Below are 16194 nucleotides of genomic sequence, written 5' to 3' on the forward strand. Positions count from 1 at the left end.
TTTTGAGAGACAGACTTTCATTGCTAAACAAAGAAGTATCCCCCATCCAAAACACAAAGTAAGTTGGAAAGCCCCTTCCTTGCCAGAAAAGCCCAGGGAACTGGGAAATCTTAAAACAAAAATGAGAGGCCTATTGAATGGATAACTTGTAGAGGGCAATATTACCCTCGTCTGGCCTTTGAGCTCCCATCCATTGCTAAAGTTCTGTGAACTCTGTGCACTGAGCTCTACAGTATATTTCTCTTGGATAATAATAATAATTATAGCCCCCACCTATGAGATACTTTAGTACCTTAATAAAGCATTTTTCTCATTATTGACTTTTAAGGTATACAAGAGTAGAAATCACCCCATTTTGAAGATGAATGAATGACTTATCCAAGTTCACCTAGCTATATCAGGGGAAGGGATAGGACTTGAACTCAATCCTCTTGACTCCAAGACCAATTATCTGTCCACTAAAGCAAGCTGCCTCTCTTGTCAACTCCTTTTTGCTTTCTTATATAACTTGAATTATCATTAAACTTTTGAAGGAAAGTCAACATTACCAGGTGAAAGTCAATCAATATTATATGTGAGGCAATGGGTAAAGTGTAATGGGCTAATTCAGAAGGTAAAGAGTTTTCCATCATGGGAGATTTGTTTTACCACTTGAGGCAGGGAATTCTTGCACCCAGTACAGTTAGTACTAGCTGACTAGAGTGGTGGCTTCCACTTCCAAAATTCTGTTGGAAAATGTGATTCATTTATAAATATTTGTCTCATGTGGCTTTTTTAAAAATCATTTTTAAATTTAATTTTTATTATGAACTTTTAGTCATTAAAATATGAGCATTTCAATGTAGAGAGAACAAGATATTTTTTAAACAGTCATACATAACACAAGTCCAAAGCTTCATATGCTACTTGTTCAGGAACTTACCTATTTTGTAAGGACAGGTAGCTATAGCTATAATGCAAAAACAATTTTAAATCTACATGTAATGTGCTCCTCTTTAAACTAACTGTCAGAACTTTCAACTCTGTATTTATTAATAATTCACCTCCCCAAATCTCTCTTCAACAGTAATATTACTTGAATATGAGCAAAGCCCAGTTTATTTAAAGGCACCCTCCAAGAAGGGTAGTAGAAAAATAATCCTCAGGAATGGAAGGGGGGATAGGAAGGGATAAACATTTACATAGGGCCTACTATGTGCCAGGGGCAACTAGGTGGTACACTGGCTAGAGTGCTAAGTCTAGAGTCAGGAAGACTCATCTTCCTGAGTTCAAATCCAGCCTCAGGAATTTACTGGCTGTGTGACCCTGGGCAAGTCCTTTAACCCAGTGTGCCTCAGTACTTCATTTGTAAACTGAGCTGGAGAAGGAAATGGCAAACCAGTCTAGCATCTTTGCCAAGAAAACCCCAAATGAATTAAAAAACAATTGGACAGAACTGAAATGACTCAACAACCCTGTGATGGGCACTGTGCTAAGCCCTTTTAAAAATATTAACTTATTTGATAATGGGATAATGGGAATGGGAGGTATTGAGTTGAATAGAAGATAAAACGTAGAACATGAATCTCATCTCTGCCTTTTGGTTCTTATAGAATCCTCACCATTAAAGCCCTTGCTCAACTCTTCCTCCTGGGCTGCTCCTGGAGTCTTGGTTTTTTCCTGATTGAATCTATAACTGAACCAGCCCAATCAATCATTGCCTACACCTTCACCATCATCAACTCCCTACAGGGAGTCTACATCTTCTTGGTACACTGTGTCCTCAGCCGCCAGGTAATACAAAGCTTTTATCCTCTTACTGGCTCATGAGAGGATTCTATTTCAAGAATTCCAGATTCATAGAAACTTAGAAGAGAAGAGACTTTAGGGATCACTTAGTACAATTGTGCCCTCTCCATCATGCTCTACAAATGGCCACCCAACCTTTGTCTGCCACCCACTCAGACAGCCCATTTCACATTTGGATGATTCTAGTGACTAGGAAGAGTTTCCTGATTTTAGGGACTATGGGGATTTAGTTCATTGAATTTCTTGTAACTTCCATCCTTTGCTCCCATTTGGTGGGTTCTGCATTGTCTCTTTCTTTCCTGACACATTTTATTCTCTCCTACGTTTTCTTCAGTGGATGGTACTCCTTCTGACCAAGGACTTGTTTTCAATCTTCCAGTTTCTTACCCTTTAACTCTCTAATAAAGATTCTGTTAAGAGTCCCTTCACTTATTATCTCGATAGAGAAACAGTTCTTGGCAGAACAGGCAATGAATGACCTGCTTGATGGTTTTTTCCTTAACTCTCTTGAAGCTTTCATTCTTTGCACCTTTTAAAAAGTTTTCCTCTTGAGTATAAAACAAGGGATTGAATCTCATTGACCCTCCCCACAACCCCTACTTACACATTTGTGACCACAGAACAGCAATATGAGGTATATTGAGAAGTTGTATGAAAATAATAATGTTTTATTGAATAATTTAATTCATTTATTTTTATTATTATATTATATTATAACATGTTATAACATTTTTATTTATTTATTATTTTAATTTATTTTTAATTTAATGAATAATCTTTTCTGCTCTTAATGTCCTTCCCCTACTATGGCTAAGTAAAACTTTTAATTTGAATGGAAAAAATGAAATAAAATAAAATAAAAATAGTTTTCCTGATTACAATATTAGCTTCTTTTTTTCCTGGATTACAAAAAAACACAGGAAACATTTAATAGAAGATATAGTTATCTAATCCGTTTTGTCTAGCCATCAGTGGTGACAAGGAGAAATCACTTGAGATCATAATATGTTCATAGCAAAAGTCACTGCCAATATCACTTGGCTCCTGGGAAGGGGATATTTCTTTCCATCTACCTGTGGCAACCCAGCAAGAGATTTCCTGTAGTGTTTTAGCCTTCCTTGGCATCCAGACATCCAGCTGCTTACTCTCCCCAGATTCCCAGATGCCTAACTCCTAATTGCCTAACTAAAAATAGTGAACAACAGAATTAATGACATTTAACAAGCCCTGTGCAGAAAATCTGGAACTGTGTCATCTGTTGTCCTATATAACACAAACTTTTGTCTAGTCCCTCACAAAGCCCCTTTTTGGGGACTTATGATAGAAAAAGAAGCAGGAATAAGTAAGTCTTGAATCTAGGATCTCACATTGAGAGTTCCAACAGATAAATTAATATCCTGTAGTATTTTTTTGGAAGGGAGGTCCCCAGCTGTGATTTTGTAAGTGTGGGGAACTCCCAGTGTGGATATTCTCTTCATCAATGTAAATCAGCAATTTGCTTATAAATAATAGTCATGGCTGCCTAGGACCCTGAGTGATTAAGTGTCTTGTCTTTGGTCATACAACTAGATTTTGTCAGAGAAAAACCTGAACTCTGATCTTCACTCTAAATAGTATCTTTATCCATTAAGCCATTCTAACTCTCATCATATCTATCAGCAGAGTAATAACATTAAGTAGTTATAACTCCTTTACTCTTTCCTCCCAGTTTTACTTTTCTTTCTTTTTTTAAAAACCCTTACCTTCTGTCTTCGAACTAATATCAAGTATTGATTCCAAAACAGAAGAGTGGTAAGGGCGAGGCAGTCAGGGTTAAGGGACTTCCCCAGGGTCACACAGCTAAGAAATGTCTGAAGTTACTTTTGAACCCCGCAAACTGCAATCTCCATGCCTGGCTTTCTATCCACTGAGCTCCTACCTGCCTCCTGGGTTTATTGTTTAAAGTATTTATGGTCTATCTATGGTTTAATTTGCCCTCATACGCCTCTGTGAGGTCTGCAGGACAGGAAATATTTACAAAAAGCCCTCTGGCCATGAAGCAATAATATCCCACAATTCAAAAGTGAGAATCATTCCATGATATCATCAGGAGATTGGAAGTGACTTCCCTTGAAGAGCCAATGAATTCATGTCTTTAAATCTGTTATACAAATGAGAAAAGTAGAAAGAGCATTGAATGTGAGTCACAGGACCTGAGGTTGAATCCCAGCTCTACCTCTTACTACTCGTTCTTCTGGTGTAAAATGAAATCATTAGATTGGATGATCTTAAAGGCTCCTTCAGTCTCTAAACCTTAAAGAACATTATCTAAGTCCTACATAATGAAAAAGATACTGGTGAGTGTGCATGTACAGGCACCCACTTTACACACACACACACACACACACACACACACACACACACACACACACACACCTCTGTTTCAGTGATATGGTGGCTAAAATGATCCTTCCTGCCAAAATTTAGTTCTCTGTCTTCTTGAATCTTCAGGTTAAAGAGGAATTTAAGAAATGCTTTAAGAAAATTAAGAAAAGGATTGAAACAGACACCTATGTGCTGTCAAGTTCAACTACCCACACCAAAACGGTAAGACACTCTTTGTCACTCCATACCATTGTCCAAGTCAAATACTTCAGATTTGTTGGAAGATCTTGTTCCTTGGTTAGCCAGGAGTAGTATGATCTCATCACAATCCCACCACGAGATAGGAAATGGTGATTTCTCCTAATTCTTTTCTTTTCTTTTCTTTTTTTAAACCATTACCTTCTTTCTTAGAATTGACAAAAGTATTGGTTCCAAAGCAAAAGATCAGTCAGGGCTAGGCAACTGGGGTTAAGTGACTTGCCCAGGGTCACACAGCTAGGAAGTATCTGAGGCCAGATTTAAATCCCAGTGCTCCCAACTCTATCCACTGAGCCACCCATCTAGTTGCCCCTCTTCTGATAACTTTCCAAGACCCAAAGTAAAATTGCCAAAAGGCATTGAAAGTAAGTTTTGTATTTCATATTGGAGTCATCCAAAATTTAAAGTGGTAGAAAGTTATAGCAACTTGAATTGATTTTCAAATTTTACTTTGAAGTAAGTTTAGTTGAACCATAGAAAATGAAATCCTATGTGTAAGAGGAGCTCCTGCTGAGAAGAAGGGATGATAAGGGACATACTCAACCTTGGCTCAACACACCATCCGGGGAAGATTTGTCATCCTTTTGAGCTAGTGATTATGGAAAACTTCCTGAACCTTAAAATCTGGGATGGGCTGGAGAATCTGTCAGAGAGCATTGCCCAAGAATGGGATACATTTCTGTATGTCTTGCTCCAGGCTCCTTGTAAGAATTCTGCAACTTAAATGAAAATGATGCAAGTTGAAGTTCGGGTTTGTTGATGTGAGTTAAAGAATATCCAGCAGTTGCAAACATAAAACTAATTTTTAAAAACCAGTTGCTTATTAAAATGGAAATCACATATAAATAGCTCTTTATCAAATAAATCTAATTACTGCTATAAACATGTAAAAGTGAAGCTCTATTTTATCATATCTGATTTATATATATAAGCATATATGTGAATATATATTCGCACATATGTATAGTTTATACAAAGTCTCAAATTTCATGTTCTGAATTAAAGTCTTATGCTTTCAAATTACCTTTTAATTCATTTTCAATATGTTTTTGCCTCTCTTGTGTGATTAATTTCCTCTCTTTTACTTTATCAACGCTCTCCCCACCAATCTACACAGCTAGAAATTTTTGAAAGGAAAAAAGATGCCACTTTCCCCTGAAAGGATCTCACTGCTCACCCCATCAACTGACTCCACCTCCTGGGGGATCAGAAGAAAGAAAATGGAATTTTGGTCATCCATGGAACATTCCAGAAGTACCATCTCTTGGTGTGCTCTAAGAAGATTGAGAGTTTGTTTCAGCAAAATGCTTTGGGTAGACAATTTTGTTAGATTTCCTTTAGCACCAGAATGTCTGCATTGTGTCCTCAGTGACTCATACACTCTCCAGCTTACATGCATCTGATTTGTAATTATCTTACATAAGTTATTATTAACCCCTTTCTCTGGTTGACTTCCTTTTCCTGAATTTAGGGGCCAGCAAAGGGTTTAAAAAAGGAGGGTTTAGAGATATAAAGGCACCTGCCACTCAGTGAATGCACCAGATTAGGGAAAGGAAAGCTTGGGAGATAATTGTCTAAATCCAGTTCTTCTGCCCAACTAACTCCTCAGAAGGATATGTAAGTAGGATGCTGCCTAGTGTTATAGTGGGGTTTGTTAGGAGAAAGAACAAGAAGGAAATGTACAAATAATCAAGTTTAATTTTGGGAAGGTTGAGAGGGGAAGAGGGGAAAAGGGTAAGGGAAATTATTATAATTAATCCTAAAACTAATTCTTATTTTAAACCTAACTTATCTAAACTAAATACATTAAGTTTCCCCAACACAAATCTCACAAATGGAGTCCAATCTATTGAGCCAAGATCTTCAGATGAAACTGTCCAGTAGAGAAGTGGGTCTTTAGTCTTTGTCCAGCTGCCAGCAGCTAGTCCAAGCAGGAGTCCTCTCTCTTCAGCTGGTATCACCAAAAGGCCAGAAACGTGGTAAATAGATGGAAAAACCTCCAATCTCCAAAACCTCCTTCAGGAAAAAGAGAGTGTCTTATAGTTGGAACCTTGGAATCTTCATCCAGATCTTGACCCCAGGCTCCCATGTGACTCTCCATCACATGCCCCTGTCAATCACTTGGAAGCTTACATCACAAAGTCTTTTTGCAAACTTCCTCTACCTATTACACTAGATACTGATATGCTAGAGGCCAAATAAAGAAGCAGGGTATTTATTATCAGTAGACCACCTCCTTCCTATTTAAATCACCTTATTCTCCCCCCCCCCTTCTCCTTTTTCATATAAACAATTCTAAATGTTTTTACAATTTTTTTTTGTTTTCAGTACTGTACTGCAATAATATTATCTGGTCTTTCATTGCAAATATTCAACATTTCAGCTATGCTGTGGATAAAACAGTATTTTTTGGGCCAGCCTGGGAATGTGACATGGTTTTCATGTTGTTAGTTTCAAGCAACCAATTCACAGATGAATGTTGGTCATTTAATCCATTCAGTCACTTATCAGTTATTATAGTTACTTTGTAGTTTAGAATCTATAAGCAATATTAAAGAAGTTACCATTACTAAGTTGTCTCTATTGTTTTTCCCAATTAGTATATAATTTTAAGTTAGTTACATGAGTAAAAGTAAATAAAGCTAAGTTTTTTCTGTCCTAATCTCATTGATCTGGAACTAAAGAGTCTACCATCTTTAAGAATCAAGCACAGCAGGGAACTTGGAAGGAGTAAAAGATTTGATGCTAAAGAAAGGAACTTAAAACTTTGAGAATTCCCATTTTTACTTGTAGCAGTAAAAAATAAAGCATAGAACTAATAACATTTAGTAGGAATATCCTTAGCATCTACAAGGTAATGATATTTGACAATAAAAGAAGACAGGGAAATGTAAAAACTATAAATGAGATCTAATCCATTCCAGAATATAAAAGTTCATGCAAGCAAAATAGAAATCAGGTAAAAATGTGGTTGCCAGTACAAAATATTTATTAAATTGAAATAGATATGTTTGGGAATGTTACCAGAAAAACCAAAGGATCCTGCTAAAATTATTAAGTATTACTTATGACTTAGATGAAGGTGAGAAATGTCAGGATGCTTTAGTATTTAATTCAATAATTAAAATATGCAGAAAGCCATTTGAGCCATTGCCCTGATATGTCCCTGAGTCATAGCTCAGCTTAGCTCTCAGTCACAAATCAATACAGCTGTGGGGATGGGGTTGGGGGTAGAGCGCCTGTGTGGAATATTTGCTTTGGCTGGGTGTTCCCCTCCCCAGTGCAGAATATTGCCTCTAGCTCTGGGCTGATTACTCCAATTATCATCAAGGTCTTGCCTAGAGTCAAGGGAAAATCAGAAGTGTTCCTGATCACTCCACAGACACAAAATTCTCTTAATTCAAAGAAATGAGCAAATAATCTTTTTTTTGCTATGTTTCCAAGAGCTTTACATATTTATCTCACTCAACCACACCCCATTCAGTCATAAGATTACAGGAGTTAGAGGCAGATCTGACTAGAGACATTATTTAAAACTTTAAAGTTTATGGAACACTTTCCTTACAACAGACCTGTGAACTAGGGTGGGTACAGTTTATCTCCATTTTATAACTGAGACTTTAAAGAAGCTAGGGAAGATAGGAAGAAGAGATGAATAGGGAGAGCATGGAGGTCACCCGGTGAAAATGCACTGAATAATAAAAATTCTTTAAAAAATTTTTTTAATCCTTACCTTCTGTCTTGGTAACAACCCTAAGACAAAAGGGCAAAGGCTAGGCAAATAGAATTAAGTGGCTGGCCCAGAGTCACACCAGTAGAAAGTATCTGGTGTGAAATTGGAACTCTGGTCCTTTTGACTCCAGATCTGTATAGGAATGCAGGTATAAGAGAGAGTAAATTTCATGGATTAGCTTTAAGAGAAAAAGAAGAGAATTTGGATACAAGCCTTGGGGGGAAATATTCTGGGATTTGACTGTTTTAACTGTCACTCCTGTTTTGGCTGAGCTGGAAGAAGGATCTTTGCTTTGGTATTTTCCCTTGGAAATCCTAATCCCATGGAAAGGTTAGTGATTCCTGGGTTTGAGAGTTTGCCTTGGAGTGGGCTGCTTTTTCCCTGAAGTGCAGAGACCATCTGCCTGAGATCCATCTGTAAGAAATCCACTTGGTTAAGGTAATCCCAAGGGTTTGTCACCTGGGACTCTGGGTTACCTAGCCAAAACCAGGCTTTCGGTAAAGGCTCAAATACATCTGTGAGTCCTTCCTCATTATCCTTTTGATAATCCATATTATTTAGTACAGTAGGATAGATAGATAGATATTTTTTCTGGGTCTTAGTCAGAGATAAGGAGTTTAGAGTAGCTTGAGTGAATTCTCAAGAAGAAATAATTCACTGTGAGGTGAAAGAGGGTGGGTGGAGATTAGACCTATATTTCAGGAACATCCCTATCATTTCCCCTTTACTCATATTATAAAAAATAAACTTCGTTTCTAGAACCAAGGGTTTTATGCTTTACCAGCCCTAAAGAGGTTCCCCAGGTGGGTGGTTGTCATCTCTAATCCATCTTGGAAGGCGTTATAATGAGAATTGGTAGGGGAATGAACAAGAAGGAAACATAAAAATTAGATTTATTGTTGGGAAAGGGAGGAAGGGAAAAGGGTTAGGAGAACAATTACAAGTAATCTTAAACTCTAATTTCTATAAATCTATCTTATCCTATCTTATTCTAAGCTAAACAATAAGTTTCCCCAATAACCAGATCTCACAAGTGGAGTTCAATCAAATGGGCCAGGATCTTCAGATGATAACTGTCCAAACAGGTCCAGTGGAGAAGTGTGTCTTCAATCTTCTGTTCAAGCTGTCAACAACCAGTTCAAAAGACTCCTCCCTTCAGCTGGTATCACCAAAGCCAGAAACCTGTTTTTCAAAACCTCCAACTTCAGGTCCTTCAGGAGAGAAGTGCCAAGACAGTTGGGACCTCAGAATCTTTGCCCAGATCCTGGCCCTTAGGCTTCCATGTGACCCTCAGTCACATGCTCCTGTCAGTCACTCTAACATTTGTATTACACAGTTTGTTGCAAAATGTCCTTTCCCTATCACAAAGGATTTTTATTTTACCTGGTGTCTATACACTGTGCAAAGTAGCTGTCCAACAAGCAATCCAAAATTTTAAAGGATAAGTTAAAATGAATTATAGGTGGGAATAGTGCTAACTTTCCCTTCTCAGAACTAGATAAGTCTAACCATGAAATAAACAAGAAAGAAGTTAAGAAGATGAATAGAATTTTAGAGAAGTTAGATATGATTGACATCTGGAGAAAATTAGATGGGAATAGAAAGGAATATAACTTTTTCTCAGCTGTATATGACAAAAAAATTTTTTTACAAAAATTGACTATATGTCAAGACACAAAAACTTCATAACAAAATTCAGAAAAGCAGAAGTATGAAATGCATCATTTTCAGACCATAATGCAATCAAAATTATAGTTAATATTTATTTAATATTTAATAAAAGGCTATGGAAACACAAGATTAAAAATTAGTTGGTACTAAATAATCTAATTTTAAAGAATGAATGGGTCAAAGAACGACTAATAGAAATAATCAATAATTTCATTAAAGAGAATAACAAAAATGAGGCAACACACCAAAATTTATGAGTTAAAGCCAAAGAGTAATACTTATGGGGAAATTTATATCTCTAAATGCATAGATCAGTAAAACAGAAAAGAAGCAAATCAATGAGTTGAACGTGGAACTTTAAAACCTACTAGAAAAAAATTTTTTTAATCCCCAACTAAATGCCATATTGGAAATCCTGAAAAATCGAAAGAGAAATTAATAGAATTGAAATCAAGAAAACTATTGAAGTAATAAATAAGAGAAGAACCTGGTTTGATGAAAAAAATTGAGTAGCTAAAACATTGGTTAATTTGTTGTTGTTGTTTTTTAAAGAAAGAAGAAAACCAAATTACCAGTATCAAAAAGGAAAAATGAAAGGGGCAGTTGGGTGGCTCAGTGGATTGAGAGCCAGTCCTAGAGATGAGAAGTCCTAGGTTCAAATCTGGTTTCAGATATTTCCTAACTGTGTAACAAATCACTTAACCTTCATTGCCTAGCCCTTATCACTCTTCTGCCTTGAAACCAATACACAGCACTGGTGCTAAGATAGAAGGTAAGGGTTTAAAAAAATGAAAAAAAAATGGAAAATACCAATAAAGATGAAATTAAAGCAATTATTAGGAGCTATTTTGCCCAATTGCACATGAGTAAATCTAACAATTTATGTGAAATAAATGAATATTTACAAAAAAATATAAATTGCCCAAACTCCTTAAATCTTAGAAAAAAAATTGAACAAGCCATCTATGAGCTCCATAAGAAATAATCTCTACAACTAGATGGAGTCATAAATGAATTCTACTAAAAATTTAAAGAACAATTAATTCCAGAACTATAAGAACCCTGGAAAAATATACAAAGCAGTCCTACTACATTTCCTTTATGACACAAATATGGCACTGATCCCTAAACCAAGAAAAGCAAAAACAGAAAGAAAACTATTGACAAATTTCCCTAAAAAATATTGATGCAATTTTAAAAATGAAATGCTATCAAAGAGATTATAGTAATGTGTCACAAATATCATACACTATGAACAGTGAGACATACCATCAAGGCAGGGATAGTTCAACATTATGAAAACAATCATCATATTTGGTCCTATCAATAACAAAAACAGCAAAAATCATACGAATATCTTAATAGATGCAGAAAAAGTTTTTGACAAAATACAACACTCATTTCAATTAAAAAACACTTAAAAGCATGGGTATAAATGCACTTTTTCTTAAAATGATACAAAGCATATACCTAAAACCATTGGCAAGCATTATACGCAATGGGGATAAACTAGAAGTCTACCCAATAAGATCAGGAGTAGAGCAAGGATGTTCATTATAAGCACTATTATTTAATACTATACTAGAAATACTACCTATAACAATAAGAGAGGAAAAATAAATTAAAGTTATCAGAATAGACAATATAAGGAGGCAGCTAAGTGGCTCAGTGGAATGAGATCTGGGAATGAGACAAGAAGTCATGGGCTCAACTCTAGCCTCAGACACCTCCTGCCTGTGGGGCCCTGGGCAAGTCAATTAACCCCCATTGCCAGCCCTTACCACTCTTCTGCTTTAGAACCAACATGCAATATTGATTCTAAGATGGTAGGTAAGGGTTGTTGTCTTTTTTTTTAATAAAGCAATGAGGAAGCAAAACTATTTCTCTTTGAAGATGATATGATGGTATACTTAATCCCAGAGTATCAACTGAAAATTAGTGAAAATAATTAACAATTTCAGCAAAGTTACACAATATAAAATAAATCAACGTAAATCATTAGCATTTCTATATGTTACCAACAAAGTCCAGCAAGAAGAGAGAGAAAGAGAAATTTCACTTGGAAAATAAATGCACATAGAAAGATGATAGAGAAAAGGCAGGGACTCACCTGGTCTCCCCCAAATTTCCCTCTAAACAACTTTAAAGTAACACCTTGGAAAGAATTTTGGAGTAGCAATACCCACAAAAGGACAAGTTGAAGAACAAATTTTCAGTTGAAGACTTATAAGATCATCAGGAAGGAATCATCACACTAGTATGAGAGTGGAGCACATCACTGCATAGCCCAGGTCACACCAAGGAAAGCCCTACTTTATCAAGTCTGTGTAAGACTTGGAGCAACTGAATCACCAGAGCAGTTTCTGGAGTTCTCAGCCTACAGATGGTAAGGCGGTTGGACAACTAGATAGAAAGTAATTACAGAGGAACCTTTGCTGGCACTGGATCCAGCTCTGTTGCATTGCCCATAAGCAAATCTGGGTGATAGGCCTAAGTCACAGTCCCAGAGTCATAAAGAGCATAGGATATCAGAGTTTGTGGCAAAGGGGGAGCAAGTACAGTTAGTCACAGTTTCAGAGGGGGAAAAAAGTGCTTTTGGTTGCTCATAGATTAGGGCACAGAATAGGAGAGTAATAAATAGGCTTCTCCTCAAATCATACCATTTTGGAAAAACTGAAAACTTATAGATCCCCAGGACAGAAAACCACAATAACAAATTACCTGAAATTTACAGTAGTGTTCCCTCCACCACAGGAGCATGGTACAACTTTAACAATTTTAAAAGTTAAAAATCAAGAAATAAACTGGAACAAATGAGCCAACAAAAACAAATACAAAAACCAGGTAGTTACTATGGAGAAAGGAAAGATCAAACACAAATTCAAAATAAGACAACAAAATAAAAAGTGCCATATCTAATGCTTAATAAAAATTGTGAATTGGCCTCAGGGTCCAAACCAATTCCTAGAAGAACTCAAAAAGGATCTAAAAAAATAAGAGACGTAGAGGAAAAATTGGGAAAGAAATGAGAGCGATACAAGAAAATCATGGGAAAAAGTCAATAACTTGGTATAGGAGGTGCAAAAAATAGCTGAAGAAATCCCTTTGATTCTTTAATAAACAAAATAAAATAAATTATAAAAGAGGCACAGAAATCCACTGAAGAGAACTCATTAAAAAGCAGAATTGTCCAAATGGAAAAAGAAATACAAAAATTCACAAAGAGAAGAACTCAAAAAGCAGAAGTGGTCACATGGGAAAAGATGTACAAAAATTCACTGAAGAAAAAACTCCATAAAAAGTAGAAATGGCCAATTGGAAAAAGAGGTATAAATCTCACTGGAGGAATAATGTTTTAAAAATTAAAATTGGGCAAATGGAAGCTAATGACTACATCAAGCATCAAGAAACAATCAAATAAAATCAAAAGAATGAAAAACTAGGAGAAAACTATAAAAGATATCATTGGAAAAACAATTTATCTGGAAAATAGATCCAGGAGAGATGACTTAAAAATTATCAGACAACCTGTCATAGGTATGAATTGAATGAGATGGTATGATACCTAAAAAAATTTAAATTAAAGGGATGAGAAAGAGGAATGCATAAGTGGAAGAGGGAAAGGAGCAGTAGAAAAGGGCAAATTATCTCACATAAAGGAGGTATGAAAGAGCTTTTTGCAGTAGAGGGGATGATGGGAGAATTGGAGAGAACCAGTGCTTGATCCTTACTCTTATTGGAATTGGCTCACAGAGGGAATAACACACACTTATGAGGGCATAAAAATCTATCTTACTCTATAGGAAAGTAGGAGGCATCGATTGGGAGGGGCAATAACTGGAAATGAAACATTTTTAAGGATGGGCAGGGTGAAAGGAGAGAGAGAGAGTAGGGTAAATAGGAGTGAAATCTGATAATGGCTAAGAAATAGTGGTAGACCAGTGGAATAGATTAAGTTCACCACACACTGTAGTAAATGACTATAATAGTTTAGTGTTTGACAAACCCAAACGTCCAATCTTTTGAATAAGAAAACTGGAAAATGTTTTGGCAGAAACTAGGTATGCATCAATATTTCACAATGTATACTGAGATAAGGTCAAAATAAATTCGTGATTTAGATATAAAGATTGGCATTATAAACAAACTAGGAAAGCATGACAAATTTTATCTATCAGATCTATAAATAATGGAAGAGTTTATGAACAAACAAGAAATAGAGAGCATTATGGGATATAAACTGGATCATTTTTATTACATTAAATTAAAAGGATTTGTACAAACAAAACTAATGAAGCTAAGATTGGAAGGAAAGCAAGAAACTTGGGAGGGACAACAGAATAAATGGCAAATAAATAAGTCTGATAAATGTCTCATTTCCCAAATATATAGAAAACTAATATATAGAAAAAATTATAAGAATACAAATAATTTTCTAATTAATTAATAATCAAAGGTATGAAAAGGCAGTTTTCAGATGAAAGAATCAAATCAATCTATAGTCATAAAAATGTTCCAAATCACAATTGATTAGACAAATGTAAATTAAAATAACTCTGAGGTACTTCTGAACACCTGTCATATTGGGTAATATGGCAGAAAAGGAAAACAACAAATATTGGCAGGATCAAAGGAAAAGGACATATATACGATAATATTTATAGCAGCTCTTTTTGTGGTGGCAAATAGAAAGTTAAGTGATGCCCCTTAATTGTGGAATGGCTGAACAAATTGTGGTATATAATTGTCATGGAATATTATTATGATATAAGAAATGACAACCAGGATGCTTTCAGAAAAACCAGAAAGACGTGTATAAACTGAGGCAATGTGAAATGAGAAGAATGAGGAAACATTGTACACAGTAACAGCAATATTATGCTTATTTTATTGGATGGAATGTATCAGATTAAATTGAGTATGAGCAAGCTACCCTCTGTCAGTCCTTGCTCTGAATGCATCTTTGATGATGTTTTTTATGTATAATTAATCCTGAGCTAAGAATTCTGGGTGGGGGCAAGTGACAGTAATAAAGTTTGGCATTAGATGGGGATACTTAATCCTAAAAAACAACAAAAAATCCTTTATTTAATTTATTTAAACATTGTATTTAATTACTAAAGGAGACATGATCAAAGTACAAATGGCATCTCTATAGAAAAGAGTTTCATCTATGCCCAAAGAGCTATAAAACCGTGCATACCTTTGATCTTGTAATAGCACTACTGGGTCTATATCCCAAAGAAATAATTTTTAAATTGTACAAAAACTTTAAAACTTGTACAAAAATTATTTATAGCTGCTCTTTTCGTGATGGAAAAGAACTGGTAATTGAGGGCATGCCCATTAATTGGGGAATGCATGAACAAATATATATATATTGGTGATGGATATTATTGTGCTATAAGAAATGATACAAGATGATTTCAGAAAAAGGTGAAAAGATCTTCATGAACGGATGCAAAGTGAAATAAGCAGATCTAGGAGAACATCGTACATAGTAACGGCAATGTTGAACAATGATCAGGTATGAAAACTTGGCTAATTTCAGCAATGCAATGATCTGGGACAATCCTGAAAGACTTGAGTGAGATGTGTGTTATCCTCAGAATAAACCTTTGGTTTACACTCCCCTGCACCCAATTATTTAGGAAGGCAAAAACACTCACTTAATACCGAACTAGGGAAAGGGATTTAGTAGGATAGTTTGTTGCTTTTAGTGACTATTTATCTGAAGGAACAAAAAGTCCCAATTCAAGGGCAATTACAATTCAGTTTCTTCTTTATCTCCTAAAGCTGTTAAAGGAATGTGGAATGTAACTCTTCCTTTTTGTACTGTAGCCTCATTGTTCTGAAAAACCACGAACTGGAGCATAACAGGATGAAGGGTGGGGGAGATGGAAGTGTTTTTGAAATTAGGGACTCTATATATTAATTGTTCACACTTAACCAATCTGCATTCTGAGCCCAAAGCCCACATGTTGCCTTTCAAGAAAGGAACAAATCATTACTTTTATTCACTCTTATTCCCTGGCTCTGATTTGTTTATTTAAATAAGCTGGACATTTAAATAAGATCCCACATAGACATGATGGGGAATGCTATCCAGCTCCAGAAAAAGAACTGCTGGTGCCCTACAGATGCAGAACAAAGCATAGTATCTTTTATATCAGGATATTTTTGGCTTTATTTTGAGGTTTTGGTTTTGTACAAGTGTGCTCTTACAACAACATACAATGTGAAAGTGTGTTTTGCACTATAATAAAAATAAAAAATTAAAGTGTTTCAAGTAGATAGATTCTGGCAGAATTGCAAAGATATAAATACACATTCACATTGGTAGTGAGATTACAAATTTGTAAAATTATGGGGAGATAAAT

The 16194-nt window shown here is 35.6% G+C and overlaps 1 long non-coding RNA gene across 1 annotated transcript; it reads left to right on the plus strand.

Moving 5' to 3' along the window:
* The first annotated feature begins 604 nt into the window (after positions 1–604).
* Positions 605–7312, plus strand: LOC103105049 (uncharacterized). Its single transcript, XR_008917415.1, has 3 exons — positions 605–1773; positions 4279–4374; positions 5528–7312. It is a non-coding gene; the product is annotated as an uncharacterized LOC103105049 (long non-coding RNA).
* Positions 7313–16194: the final 8882 nt, after the last annotated feature.

Source organism: Monodelphis domestica, chromosome 3 (assembly GCF_027887165.1).
Source record: "Monodelphis domestica isolate mMonDom1 chromosome 3, mMonDom1.pri, whole genome shotgun sequence".
Classification (NCBI taxonomy): domain Eukaryota; kingdom Metazoa; phylum Chordata; class Mammalia; order Didelphimorphia; family Didelphidae; genus Monodelphis; species Monodelphis domestica.